Below are 11534 nucleotides of genomic sequence, written 5' to 3'. Positions count from 1 at the left end.
TACTGAACACCTGCAGCTCTATCCTCTGTTTTTCCAATAGGCACCATGTTTATCTGAATAAGTAACAGCAGGTCGCATCTGACAGATGCTAACACTGTGCTAACATACTGTATGAAAAAGCCTAGCACTGCTGTGTGTGCTTGCTATAGGTGTATCGTCTGATGCACATGAAAGCGGACCTAGTTAACAACACCCTTTGGGACAGGAGAGTTTACGTTTACTTTGCCTTGAATGGTTCTCATTCTAACCAGCGAACTCTTTCTGTTTATAACGATACTCTTTTAAAAAATCCTGTAACATTGAGGGTAAAGGGAGCCCATCAATCCCATCATACTTAGTGCACCTGTAGATTACCGCGCCACGGATATACTTCAGGCTAAAAGTCCCATTGAGTGATATAGTAAGCAATGGTTCAAAAAACATGCACTAACTGGGATCTTTATAATGTTCTAAAAGTTCTGTTACAGTGGAGGAGTGAAATACACACGAATCATGGGCATCAAAACTAAAGTTGTGATTTCACTGCTCAATTTGGGCATGCAGGGATCTGTTGCCTCGGCTAAACTCACAGAGAAGAGGTAGTCCTCTTGCGCAGAGTCCCTGAGCAAAAACGTGCTTTCAGGCCTCAGATTTCACTTCATGAAGGCCTTCTGCTTCATAAGGGTCCATCACTCCCCAGTAATAGGGATTCCCTGTAATTTGAAGCAAATCAGGCACAAGACAGTGTATGTCATCAATCTGTGTGTGGACTTTCCAAGCTCCTTGTCTGCTAACACGAGCATGGCTGTCTTGAGATACCTAACGATTCTTCTGCTTCCATGACTGAAAACACAGGGTGGTTGTATCCTCTTCCGAGTCACATTTAGCTTGTGGAATTGCAGAACTGTCTCAGGTATTTCAGTCATTCCAGGAGCTAACTTTGGTCCCAGTTTACATAATGGATTAACCTGTGCAGTAGCTTTAAACGTATGTATTTGCGCATTGCGAGGGGATCAACCCCTTCTTCGGTACTAAGCCGCCTTCTCTCTCTAAGCCTATCTTCATCTTCTAGAAACCAAAGATGGATCAAATGTATCAAAAAATGTTGAATATAGGAACTGTATGCTGTTTAATCAAATGCCATTTTGGGGCTAAATCTGAGCCAGCAGGAAAGGGGCATTTCCCAAGCATTAATTCAAAATGATGAATTTTTTTTTTCTTTTTTGAGACGGAATTTCACTCTTGTTGCCCAGGCTGGAGTGCAATGGCGCGATCTCGGCCCACTGCAACCTCCGCCTGCTGGGTTTAAGCCATTTCCCTGCCTCAGCCTCCCAAGTAGCTGGAATTACAGGCATGCGCGACCACCCCCAGCTAATTTTTCTATTTTTAATAGAGACAGGGGTTTCACCACAGAGACGGGGTTTCACCATGTTGGCCAGGCTGGTCTCGAACTCCTGACCTCAAGTGATCCACCCCCTTGAAGTGATCAAGCCTGGGATTACAGGCGTGAGCCGCCGCACCCGTTCTGAATTTTTCTTTCATTGGAAAGGGGAGGCTTTGAGTGCTTGCGGTAAGCTCTCATGGGAAAACACAAGCCCACAGTATCCTGCAACCTCTGTCTCAGAGAGCGTCTTCCTACAGTTCTGCTGGAAGCACTGTCCATGTCGTGTACAGAACTTACGCCGTAGCGCCACTCTCTCCTTTGAAGTCCACTTCGAGTTCCACCGAACATTTTATCAGTATCCAGTGAACTCTGGGCCTTTGTAGAACAGGAATGTTTTTTCTTTCCACCCCATGGAGCATGTCGAGAGTAGGAACCTCTTCGAGCAAGCCTTTTTCCTGGGGTAACACCAGACTCATGATCCTTTTCAATGCTTTTTCAACCGTTTGAGGGATTTCGGTGGCACAATTTTGATTTCTCCTTGAAGAATTCTCTGAAGGGCTTAATTCCAGTTGTAAGGCAACATTTTCTCTTAAGGGACTGCTTTGTTGCTGAGGAGTTGAGTCTCCTACGCTGATGATTTTCTCTTTGACAGACAAACATCTGTTGGAGTTCATGTCCACATTTTCACTACGGCTTCCTCCCTCATGACCGAAGAGATTCTGACACCTGTATTTGAAGTTATTCATATTTTTCCCACTTTATCCATCGATTATAAAATCGTTCTGGGAGAGCAGGCGGCCTCCTCCAGGGCACCTGCGGCCAGGCAGGACGGTCCCGGATGGCGCAGTCACCAGCAGGGTGAGTCCGCTTGCCTTCTGGTGCTTCCCGTCCCCTCCGACTGCCCAGCGAGCACAGCTTCACCAGCCTCCCAGCTTCACTTCCTCTGGCCAGAGCCCGGGGACTCCAGCTCCGCAGGATGCCTCCGCCAGGCCCCACCCCCTTCCCCCACCGCTGTCCGCTCTTCACTGGCTTCCCCTCTCCCCTCCCCTGCTAACCGTAATTTCTGCAAACCGCCTGGAAGGATAGTTTATCAGATCACGTCTCCTCTCCTCCCAACTTGTGCCAGATTACAGGCTATCTGCTGAATGGAAAATTATCTCTTACACTCCCCAGAGGAGTCATTTTGGATAAAAACCCCTAAATTAGTTGATAAAGCAAAGTTTGATTTGGCAATTTCACCAAAGACTAACAACATTTGCATGTGTAACTATTCAAACAAGGGAATGTTTAGACTGTTTCTATTTATTTATTAGTCTTTTAACGCTGATTTTGCCAAAAGTCAAGGATAGCTATTCACAGGTTTCATGGGCTGTTTTCCCTAAGTCAGCATTCTGGGGCTTTGCTGCGGGAGAGCAACAGAGGTTGCAATGCAGAATGCCTTTGAGAACTTAGCATTTAGACAGCATCATTGAGTCATAACGTCTGCCTATAGCATTTATTTTTCTGAACATGCTAATAAAGGAACAAGATGCAAAGGTTTTGATTAACTGCAAATGGCATCCAAATTTTGGAAAAATTGGAAAACGCACTTACCAAAGCAAGTTCTGTTTTGAAGATGATTTCCTTCAGTTAATACAAGATGAGCTATTTCTGTTATAGAAATTTTGAAAGAAATATACCAGAATTTAAAAGATTAGAAAAACAATTCTCTCCAGTGAATTGAGCTAAATTATGTTGGCATTATGAAAATTAAGTCTAAAGGACTGAGTTTTAAAAATTTTTTTAAAAGTGACTATGGATGGTTTCAATGGTTCCCCAAGCTGGACTTGCCTCCTGTCAGATAATCATCTGATTCCTACTTAACAATTTCCAGAAACCTCAGATGCTTTGGATCTGCTTTGCATCTTACAGACAGTAACAACTGTGATACATTACTATCGTACACCATGATTACATTAATATCTGTCCCAAAATACCTTCTGTGCCACTGTAGATTACTCAAGATTAGAGGTGCTGGAAAGAATAAATACAGTAACAACATCTTTTATTAATTTCATTAAAAGGTAAAATAAAACTGATGTGGTGTGCGTGTGTGTGTGTGTGTGTGTCTATTTCCTATGAAGACTTTTATTTGTAATTTTATTTAGAAGTTGTGGCTAGATTTTGTACTATGGTCATGGAAATTTAGTTTATTTGAAATTCCAAAAAATTGTTTTTCCTAAGGTCAACAAGTTTCTTTTGTGTAGCAGGAATATATTTTATTTAGATGTAGAGTTTAAATCTTACTTTCTCATTATTTTATGACTTTTGGATAACCCTGGTTATAAATTTGTTAATAGGTTGGATATAGAATGTTACTCTGCCATCCAAGAATATCTTAATTTATTATTTATTAATTTGTGTATTAAACAAACATAAATTGGATACTCACTATATAAGAGGCACTTTAATAGGTACCAGGGAAGAGAAATGAAATATGTGACCTCTGCCCTCAACCTAGTGAAGAAGACCCACATCTCCACAACAGGCTAATGCAAAATGAGAAATGTACAATGTGTTATGATAGCACAAAGGAGGGAATGTGTAAATTCTCTAGATGGGGTATATGAGGGAGGAGGGACTTTTCAACATAGCAAACATTTGTGAAAATGTCCATAGTTTGGAAAAGAGGGTAGATTGAAAACGCAGTTAATCTCATTATATGGCAGCTGTGGACTGTAATGAAAACAAAAAAACCCTTAGGTTTTATAAACTTTTACAGCTCCAAAGTACTTTATAAATACCTTCTTACTGGATTCTCAAACTGGTGACGTTGAACATTACTGTCAAATAAATGTAAGCCAGTAAGCTTTTGTGCAAGAGGAATAGGCCTCTGTGTAGGCCTCTGTGCGGAAGCATAGGCTGGGTAGGGGATGTGGTCATGACCTCACTTGTGACCACACTGTGCTGATGTTGCCTGAGGTAGGGAAGCAATCAGGATTTGAGAGATTCCTTATATAGGAGCAAAGATAAATTATTAATAGCAAATTATTCCCTGTTCCTCACACTCAATAATGTGATTTAGAATTTAATTCTAGGAGTCTTAGTTACATGTTGACTTCTGGAATCAAAAGAGAAAAAGTAAGTACAACTTTACCAAAACTTCAATGTTACTTCTTGGCAAGTAGTCATGTTCTTTCCCATTTATACTTTCTTGTGAAACAGTTGAGAATAAGATTGATTCCCTCCCATTTTCTAGGGGGGAGTGGGTTCTTCCCAACCTTGGAAGGGAAAAATCAGTGCTGAATGCATGTTATTTGCTTTCCTTCAAAAATATGTAACTAGGAAGAGCAGAGTACTATGTAATTTTGCTAATCATGTGCTTTACCAAGTAAACAAAGAACACTTTAGGATAGATTTTATTGAAAGTCATCACCTTTCATAATCATTTTATTCTGCATCATAATTTCTTAATTAGGCAATGTAATTATAGGGTGAAAATCCTATAATCATATGCATTTAGGTTAATTATGTTCACCATTAATTACTGTTGAACTACCAAAATGGTAACCTGTGCAAATGAAATGCTTGTAAAGAAGCAGCTCAGGTTTTAAAAATTATGCCAAATAATAAAAACACAAAAAGTATAATATTACACAGATTAGAATCCTATATGGCATAAGTATTTTTTAAAATGCAGTTAACTTGTCAGTATTTAAACAAATTCAATTAGCATCTCTTTCATGTTGACTTCAGGATAATGATAGAATTATGTTCACATGAATTTTTGATTTATAATTTACATCTATCCACGGAACAGTAATAAATGCCTTTGGAAGGGATGAACTAGCAGATATGCTATAGCTAAATAGTGACTATTTCCTAATGGAAAACACAATGAAGATAAACTAAATTGTTCACAAGTTGTATTTTCTTTGCATAAATAAATCTGGAATCATTTGCTAATTTAAAAATGTCTTTGCCATTGGTAAGTGAAAAATGTTTGCATTTATATAGGAATATATAAATTCATGAAGCCATTATTTGATCAGATTCTGTTTGTGATGAAAATGTATACTAGTCCTGTTTTCAGAGCCAACAGAAAGAATGGTATCTTTCCCTATTCTGCGGACATGACCTTATTATTTATATTCTAAGTCCCTCCTTAGAAGAAATTTTAGGCTGGGTGCAGAGTCTCACACCTGTTGTCCCAGCTACTTGGGAGGCTGAGGCATGAGAATTGCTTGAACCCGGGAGGGAGAGATTGCAGTGAGCCAAGACTGCACCATGACACTCCAGCCTGGACAATAGAGTGAGACTCTCTCTCGAAAAAAAAGAAAAAAATATTAAACTGTTAATCAATTGCTATGGGTGTGGAGTGTGGGGGAAACTAAATACTGATTAGGACAAAAATAAACTTCTAATCTGAAGCATATTTCTCCTACCATGCAGATGAGTAGCACTAAATCTATTTTATAATTTAACCTATTTAGTCCATTGAAATACATAGGTAAAATTGGCGTTCATTAAAAAATACATATATAATTTATAATTTTAACTTAAAATACATATTTTAATCTAAAACCTAACTTACCTATCAAACTTTAGGTGTAAGGTCAAGGTGAAATCATCAAGTATGAGCCCTTTGAGTGGAGTTTGAGGTCATCTTTCCTTGGAAAACTGAATCTGTGGTAGATTCTCTGATATCCAGTTTCAGATTCTTTAAAATGAAAACAAAACAAAACAAAATAAAACCAAGGATATTTGCTAAGTAATCTGAGCATACTATCCTAGATTTTGCCTACTTAAAAAAGTTTTTGGTGTAGCAAGTTGAGTAAGTCATATACCTATTTTGTGACCCATTATCATTGGTTTGCCCAAGGCCAATTTGTTGCTTGATTGATTGGCGTGAATACCTATTCCCTAATCTTGAGTTCTTTTCCATTCTAACGTGTTTAGCAGGGTGGAAAGAATTCCAATGTGTTTAATTGTGTAAAATTTGAATTGTATATGTTATTGTACAATGTGTAGTATTTTGTGTGCTGTATTATAAATGTAGTATAAAGTACAGCATATCTCATTTCATGTCTACTTTCATTGAGCACTATATTTTCAACAGCCCTCTATGTTGCTTTCTGTGCAATTTGTCTACTACTTCTAATGCTGCATGATATTCCTTGATGTGAATCCATTGTATTTTGTACATTCAGTTTTCCAGTGATGGGCACTCACCGCTACAAAAAATACTGATATATTGTGATATACATGCATATCACATGTGTCTCATTTTGGTGCGAGAATTTCTTTGATATAGATATTCAGGAGAGAAATCGCTGGCTCATGGCATATGACATAATTATCTCCAGAATATCTGCACTAGTCTACAATGCCATTACTAATGCCTAAGAGTTTCTGTATTTGCACATCTTCTCCAATACTTCACATTTTCCGGTGATCTAATTTTGCCAGCCTTAGAAATGTAAAGGGATGTTGCATTTTTTATTTTTAAAAATCTTTTATAATTTGAAATTATTTTAGATTTACATGAAAGTTGCGAAGACAGTACAGAAAGTTTCTATGTACGCTTCATCCAGCATCCTTAACGTTAACATAGCCATGATACATTTGCCAAAACTAAGGGATTCAACATCAGCCCAATACTAGTAAGTAAACTACAGATTTTATTTAGATCTCACATTTCTCCTTGTAGGTCCGTTTTCTACTGCAAGATTCACTTCGGAATATTACATTGCCGTTAGTTATTCTATCTCCTTAGCTTCCTCCTATCTGTGATAGTTTCTCAATCATTCCTTGTTTTTCATGACCTTGAGAATTTTGAAGACTGCTAAACAGGTCTTTATTTTGTAGAATGGCCTTAATCTAGGCTTCTCTGATGTGTTTTTCCTGATTAGGCCTTGGTTTCAGATTTGACAAGTATATAATAGAGACAAGATTCTCTTCTTATTTTGTCATATTAGGGATACATAATATCAACATAACTCAACTTATCATTGGTGATTAAGTCAAATGGATCTGATTGTTGTTTTCAACTGCATTTATCCTTTTACTAGTCAGTCAGAGTATGGCTTCATATATTTGATAATCTTTTGTGTTTACTCTTCTCTAAATGGTCTGTTTACATCTTTGCTCATTTTCCTTTGAAGATCCTGTATTTTTCTGGTTAATGCAAAGACATTTTTGTTTTATTCTAGAGATTAGTCCTGCTGGTTTTAGACATCAAAAAATATTTTCCATATTTACATATCTACCTGCTTATTCATGGAAATCTTCGTTAACTAGAATTCCTTATTTTTTATGTAATCACATTATTTTATTCTTTTTGTTTTATGGTACAGGCTTTTGAAGTTTTAAGAACATTTTCATTCCCTTAGATTACACAGATATTCTCTATTTTTTGTTCTGTTAAATATTTAGTTTTGTCTTCAACCTTAAGTGTTAAATCTACCTGGAATCCACATTACATGTTGTGGTAGGTAGAAATAAAGTTTTCTTTTTCTCCATATAATCGACCCATTTTTCAAATTTCATTTTCTAAACAGTCTGTTTCTCCCTATTAATTTGAAGTGCCAATTGTATAATAAATTGGAGAGTCTTCTCTAAATTCTCTATTCTGTACCATTGATCCAGTGTCTGGGCAAAGTGTGGCTTAATATTTGGTAGGGCAAATCTCAGTATTTAATCTTCTTTTGAAGCCTGGTATCTATTCATGTTCCCTTATTATTCCCTTATGTATTGTAGAATACTAATTTTCTCAAATATTCAAATACAATTTATATTGGATTGCATTGAGTTTACAGATTAATAGGCAGGAAGAATTGATATAAACATCTCTTTTCAGATTATCATTTTTGTCCTTTTTTTGAAATGTTGAAATTTTATTCATGGAAGTGTTTTAGACTCTTGATTAAGCTAATTCCTTATAATATTGTGGCTATTGTAAACAATTATTTTAAAAACTGTTTTTCTAATTAGTTATTGCTGGTAAAGAGAGACACTTGGTTTTCATAAGTCGATTTAGTACTCACCAACTCATTTACTAGCTACATTTTATAGCTATCTTGTTCACATTTGATTTTATTCATTAATTCAGCTAACATTTAGAGTCTATTTTGCACCAGGCACTTGGGGGCAGATTGGAAAACAGAATGCTGTTGTGGAGATTATATTCTGCCTGCCTCATGGGTACAAACAAACAATAAACATAATAAATAAATAAATGATGTAGTATATAGAAGTGGAAAGTGCTCTAGGAAAAGGAAAACCAGTGTAAGAGGAATTAGAAATGTGGGAGTTTGCAAAATGAAGGCAGAAATAAACATGTTCTTTGAAACCAATGAGAACGAAGACACAACATACCAGAACCTCTGGGACACATTTAAAGCAGTGTGTAGAGGGAAATTTATAGCACTAAATGCCCACAAGAGAAAGCAGGAAAGATCTACAATTGACACCCCAGCATCACAATTAAAAGAACTAGAGAAGCAAGAGCAAACACATTCGAAAGCTAGCAGAAGGCAAGAAATAACTAAGATCAGAGCAGAACTGAAGGAGATAGAGACACAAAAAAAATCTTCAAAAAATCAATGAATCCAGGAGCTGGTTTTTTGAAAAGATCAACAAAATTGATAGACCCCTAGTAAGACTAATAAAGAAGAAAAGAGAGAAGAATCAGATAGATGCAATAAAAAAAAGATAAGGGGGATATCACCACCAATCCCACAGAAATACAAACTACCATCAGAGAATACTATAAACACCTCTACGCAAATAAACTAGAAAATCTAGAAAAAATGCATAAATTTCTGCACACATACACCCTCCCAAGACTAAACCAGAAATTTAAATCCCTGAATAGACCAATAACAGGCTCTGAAATTGAGGCAATAATTAATAGCCTACCAACCAAAAAATGTCCAGGACCAGGCGGATTCACAGCCGAATTCTACCAGAGGTACGAAAAGGAGCTGGTACCATTCCTTCTGAAACTATTCCAACCAATAGAAAAAGAGGGAATCCTCCCTAATTCATTTTATGAGGCCAACATCATCCTGATACCAAAGCCTGGCAGAGACACAACAAAAAAATATAATTTTAGACCAGTATCCCTGATGAACATTGATGCAAAAATCCTCAATAAAATATTGGCAAACTGAATCCAGCAGCACATCAAAAAGCTTATCTACCACAATCAAGTTGACTTCATCCCTGGGATGCAAGACTGGTTCAACATATCAATAAATGTAATCCACCATATAAGCAGAACCAAAGACAAAAACCACATGATTATTTCAACAGATGCAGAAAAGGCCTTCGACAAAATTCAACAGCCCTTCATGCTAAAAACTCTCAATAAATGAGGTATTAATGGGACGTATCTCAAAATAATAAGAGCTATTTATGACAAATCCACAGCCAATATCATACTATATCATACTGAATGGGCAAAAACTGGAAGCATTCCCTTTGAAAACTGGCACAAGGCAGGGATACCCTCTCTCACCACTCCTACTCAACATAGTGTTGGAAGTTCTGGCCAGGGCAATCAGGCAGGAGAAAGAAATAAAGAGTATTCAATTAGGAAAAGAGGAAGTCAAATTGTCCCTGTTTGCAGATGACATGGTTGTATATCTAGAAAACCCCATCATCTCAGCCCAAAATCTCCTTAAGCTGATAAGCAACTTCAGCAAAGTCTCAGGATACAAAATCAATGTACAAAAATCACAAGCATTCTTATACACCAATAACAGACAAACAGAGAGCCAAATCATGAGTGAACTCCCATTCACAATTGCTTCAAAGAGAATAAAATACCTAGGAATCCAACTTACAAGGGAAGTGAAGGACCTCTTCAAGGAGAACTACAAACTACTGCTCAATGAAATAAAAGAGGATACAAACAAATGGAAGAACATTCCATGCTCATGGATAGGAAGAATCAATATCGTGAAAATGGCCATAATGCCCAAGGTAATTTATAGATTCAGTGCCATCCCCATCAAACTACCAATGACTTTCTTCACAGAATTGGAAAAAACTACTTTAAAGTTCATATGGAACCAAAAAAGAGCCTGCATCGCCAAGACAATCCTAAGCTGAAAGAACAAAGCTGGAGGCATCACGCTACCTGACTTCAAACTATACTACAAGGCTACAGTAACCAAAACAGCATAGTACTGGTACCAAAACAGAGATATAGACCAATGGAACAGAACAGAGCCCTCAGAAATAATACCACACATCTACAACCATCTGATCTTTGCCAAACCTGACAAAAACAAGCAATGGGGAAAGGATTCCCTATTTAATAAATGGTGCTGGGAAAACTGGCTAACCAAATGTAGAAAGCTGAAACTGGATCCCTTCTTTACACCTTATACAAAAATTAATTCAAGATGGATTAAAGACTTAAATGTTAGACCTAAAACCGTAAAAACCCTGGAAGAAAACCTAGGCAATACCATTCAGGTCATAGGCATGGGCAAGGACTTCATGACTAAAACACCAAAAGCAATGGCAACAAAAGCCAAAATTGGCAAATGGGATCTAATTAAAGAGCTTCTGCACAGCAAAAGAAACTACCATCAGAGTGAACAGGCAACCTACAGAATGGGAGAAAATTTTTACAATCTACCCATCTGACAAAGGGCTAATATCCAGAATCTACAAAGAACTCAAACAAATTTACAAGAAAAAGTCAAACAACCACATCAAAAAGTGGGCAAAGGATATAAACAGACACTTCTAAAAAGAAGACATTTATGCAGCCAACAGACACATGAAAAAATGCTCATCATCACTGGCCATCAGAGAAATGCAAATCAAAACCACAATGAGATACCATCTCACACCAGTTAGAATGGCGATCATTAAAAAGTCAGGAAACAACAGGTGCTGGAGAGGATGTGGAGAAATAGGAACACTTTTACACTGTTGGTGGGACTGTAAACTAGTTCAACCATTGTGGAAGACAGTGTGGCGAGGCAATTCCTCAAGGATCTAGAACTAGAAATACCATTTGACCCAGGCATCCCATTACTGGACATATACACAAAGGATTATAAATCATGCTGCTATAAAGACACATGTACACTTTTGTTTATTGTGGCACTATTCACAATAGCGAAGAGTTGGAACCAGCCCAAATGTCCATCAGTGATAGACTGGATTAGGA

At 37.3% G+C, this 11534-nt stretch overlaps 1 pseudogene; it reads right to left on the bottom strand.

Annotated features, from left to right (window-relative positions):
• Positions 1–217: 217 nt before the first annotated feature.
• On the bottom strand, positions 218–2100 carry LOC100590125 (annotated as a pseudogene).
• Positions 2101–11534: the final 9434 nt, after the last annotated feature.

This window comes from Nomascus leucogenys, chromosome 3 (genome assembly GCF_006542625.1).
Source record: "Nomascus leucogenys isolate Asia chromosome 3, Asia_NLE_v1, whole genome shotgun sequence".
NCBI classification, from domain to species: domain Eukaryota; kingdom Metazoa; phylum Chordata; class Mammalia; order Primates; family Hylobatidae; genus Nomascus; species Nomascus leucogenys.
The sequence above is the reverse complement of the archived record's forward strand: the minus strand, read 5'-3'. Positions and strand labels throughout refer to the sequence as shown.